Source organism: Panthera leo, chromosome B2 (assembly GCF_018350215.1).
Source record: "Panthera leo isolate Ple1 chromosome B2, P.leo_Ple1_pat1.1, whole genome shotgun sequence".
In the NCBI taxonomy this organism is placed as follows: Eukaryota; Metazoa; Chordata; class Mammalia; order Carnivora; family Felidae; genus Panthera; species Panthera leo.
The window spans coordinates 59,938,303-59,942,363 of NC_056683.1; the positions used below are offsets into that span (position 1 = coordinate 59,938,303).

The window sequence follows — 4,061 nt, forward strand, 5'->3', positions numbered from 1 at the left end:
TGGAAACATAATAGATCTTTATTTAGTGTGCGTTAAAATGAAGTAAAATTTGAATATTTGAGACATTATTCAAAGTTTTCTTTCTCATAATATTTATTTTAAGGAAAGAATATTATTACTGCTTGTTTTAGGAGCTATAACAAATTACCACAAATTTTGAAGTTTAAATTAACATCCATTTATTATCTCACAGTTCCATGAGTCACAGTTCTGGACATGGTATGACTTAGCTGGGTCCTTTATTCTGGATTTTACAAGACTAAAACCAAGATGTTAACAGGGCATTCCTTCCTGTAGACTCTGGAGATGAATCTCCTCCCAAGCTCATTCAGGTTAATGACCCGATTCAGTTTCTTGGCAATTGTAGGACTGAGGTCTCTGTTTTCTTCTAGGCTATCAGCCAGGCCAGTCTTTGAACCTAGAGAGGGTTCATATTATTTCTCATATTTTCCATGCGGCCTCCCTTTGAAACCTGTATGTTGATTCCCCTTTATGCTTTGAATCTCTAAGATTTCTCCTCCACTACATCTCTCCATTTGACTTTTCTGTCTTCTTTTGCTTTTAAGGATTCACGTGATTACATTTAGCTTCCCTGGATAACCCAGAACAATCTCCGAAATCTTAAGTTTATCTAGTTAGTTGCCTTAATTATATCTATAAAGTCCATTCACAGACTTAAGATTAGCATTTGACTGAATAACCAGAGAACAGAAATCTTGGAGGTATCTTTATAATTCCTCCTTCCACATTATTCTAACAATAATACCTACAAAGTATGTAACTATAAATTCCTCATAGACTAGACTAAAATATAATCTGTTTATTCATTTAGTAAATAATATTGATCACCTATCCCGTGATAGGCACTGTGATTGGTATTGGTACTATAGCAATCATAATATAAATATATTCCCATTTTTACTAAAAGAATAAACTCAATTATAGTCTATCATTTAATAAGGAGATGAATATTGAACACATAATCACATTTTGTGAAATAAGAAAAAAAAAAATGGGAAAATGACCTAAGAGGGACCCAAAATAATTTTTACTAGATTGAGTTTCTAATGGATTCATTGACTTAATTCAGTCAATGGATGAATTTCTCTCTCTAAAACTCTTTAAACTTACTCAGTTCTCCTCCAGATGTTATGCAGCCTATCTCTCTCTTCACATCTTTGTTGATCACATAATAACTTCAACATGCTGAACTCTTTGTGATTATCTAAATAATGCAATCTTACTTCAAACTTACCAATTTTCTGAACTTTTCAGTTTTCATCATTCTTTCATTTTCTGTGTCCAACAGCTTCCTGCAGAGAGCTATGATATAGCACACAGCATTTCATAAAATATACTCTTCTGTAAGCCTTTCTCTACCAAAATATTGAGTTATTCCAAATTTAGCACTATATTTTATGTTGCTCTTAATCACTAGTCCAGAGTCTGGACTGATAAAAGTGATCAATGAATTCTGAATTAAAAATAAAAAGAAAGATAGAAGAAATGCGGAACATGGAAGGAAAGAAAAATGGATGTAGGAAGGAAAGAAAGAAGGTGGAAAGAAATAAAAAAAAAAGTCAGATATACCACAGATTCTTTATCATCTTATCTTAGTATGTGCTTAGTTCCTACATAGCATATCTCACACATTTATTTGCAAGATATCATGCCTATATTTTGAAAATTATAACATTTGATACAATTTTACTGATAAATATCACAAATGAACACTATTTACTTCCATATATGTAAAATACTTTTAAGATTACTCTGCTATTACAAATGTCCATTTTAGAGGTACTAAAACCACTATTTATTAGCTAATATTAAGCATGTGATTTCCAGAACTTATTAAAAACTAAAGACGGACATTTTAATCCATTCTATTTTTTTCCTTTTCATTTAAACCAATGGAGCCTGTGTAGGACTCATGAAGTATTTCATTTTCCCCTCACACTGATAACTCTTTTTAGTTTTCTTTATTTTGATTGCATTGACTGATAATGAAATTGTTCTTTATATGCTTGTATTAGCTCTGGGCATTTTACCTAAGTATAATTTTAAAAAAAATTTCTAAAACAAAAAATTGTTACAGTATCATTGTCATCACTTAAAATGTCATTATTTCTAGCAATTTAAATAGCTATAAATTGTAGCCATTATCAAGTTTCATTTTTTAGATTTGTTCAGTTATATACAGATTGGTGGAACCATTACAGGCTGAGTGGAGTAAACAACTTGGAGGCAGAAGACATGTCTTTGACCTCTAGGGATCTGTTTCCATAGGATGCTGCTATTTGTGACAGTTTCTTGGACACTCTGCTTTCTGACTGATGAATCATAATCACCTCAGAACATCCAAATTTGCCTTCAAATACTGCTCTCTTTCACTTCCTTTTATTCTATTTCCAACATTGTTTTGTTATTAAAAAAATCAAAGGCAAAATTTGTGAATGAGATTGTCCACATCTATCATGTCTGTTTTATGAAATAGAAAGTACAGACTGTTTTATGCCTCACTGGCAGGTTTGGGGATAGCACTGCACAGACAGTATTTCCCCTTATCCACAGGGGATACATTTCAAGACCCTCAGTGGATACCTGAAATTGAAGATAGTATTGAAACCTACATATACTGTGTTTTTTCCTATACATATATGATAGAGTTTAATTATAAGTTAGGCACAGCAAGGGATTAACAGCAATAACCAATAATAAAATAGAACAATCAAAACAATATACTGTAATAAAAATTATGTGAATGTGGTCTCTCTCAAAATATCTTATTGTGCTGTACTCACTTTTCTTCTTGGGATAAAATGAGATGATAAAATGCCTACGTGATGAGATGAAGTGAGGTGAATGACAGAGGCATTGGGACAATGTGTTAGGCTACTATTGACCACTCGATGATATGTTAGAAAGATGATATTATGCTTCTGGACTGCAATCGACCATGGGTAACTGAAACCATGTAAAGCAAAACTACAGATAAGGGAGGACTACTGTGTATCATGGAGACACGACTTAAACCAACCATCACATACATCTGTGAGAGACCCTATATCTCCTCTTGTCTGCTTGGACTACAGTTAATAAAGCTTATATGTAGAACTAAGTTCCTTTACACCTGAGTAAGTCAAAACTAGTGTAAGTGTGAAGGGTAAGAAAGAAGATTATTCTATAGAAAATAGGAAAGAAGTCTCTAAAGATGAAGATATTCAGTTTTGCTTACTCTGTGTAGAACAATCAGTAATTCCATCTCTTCATGTATTTTATTTTTTCACATCTAGTACTTCCATATTGAAGTCATTTTCCTCATTCAGTGGCAGTTAATTATCATGCACATTCCTTGGTTCTACTATTATTTTTGGAAAAACGTTCCATTTTCTAACGGAAAAAGCACTTAAAATGTTTTTAAAATTTTTCTCCACTGTTGATTTTGTGATAGTTTCAAGCCAGTGGATATAACAAGAAATGAGTCAACATCTGACTCACTAAAAAAATATCCCTAACATCAATTCTCTATTTCTTTACAGTTATATTTGGTAGAGCAACGTAAACTTGGCTTGAATATTCTTAGCTCTGACATCTTCATTCTGTCTTTCTTGCCCAATCCATAGTACCCACTTCACTCTACTTCACATCAAACCCAACTCCTAATTACATTTCAGATAAAATTATACAGCTCTCACGAAATGCTAATTAAAATAGTAAATTAAACCAACATTTCATCTAGGATAGAAGAATGGATGTGGAGACCTCTCACTGGGAACTCTACAAATTTAAAGCTGGATAGTAACAACTCTCAGCTCATCCATATAGCTAAGTAGGGATTGGTTCTATGAAGAAACAGAGCCTAAGTGATTATTATGGAGAAAATAGAACACCATGATGAGAATGAAGGTTCTGAACATTCAAAGCTACTACCACGCTTATAGTGCAAGCCGCAAATTTAATTCCAAGAGCCACTGTTATTTCAGGACCTCACAGTAAATTTTAGAAACCTGCCCAAATTTGAAGGCAGTTGAGGTGTAATTAGAATGGTAAGACTAAAA

At 32.8% G+C, this 4,061-nt stretch overlaps 1 long non-coding RNA gene across 1 annotated transcript; it reads right to left on the reverse strand.

The window, feature by feature from the left end:
- Positions 1 to 216: 216 nt before the first annotated feature.
- Positions 217 to 3,809, reverse strand: LOC122219067. Its single transcript, XR_006202246.1, has 3 exons — positions 3,732 to 3,809; positions 1,256 to 1,323; positions 217 to 418 (listed from the first exon to the last, which is right to left on the reverse strand). It is a non-coding gene; the product is annotated as an uncharacterized LOC122219067 (long non-coding RNA).
- Positions 3,810 to 4,061: the final 252 nt, after the last annotated feature.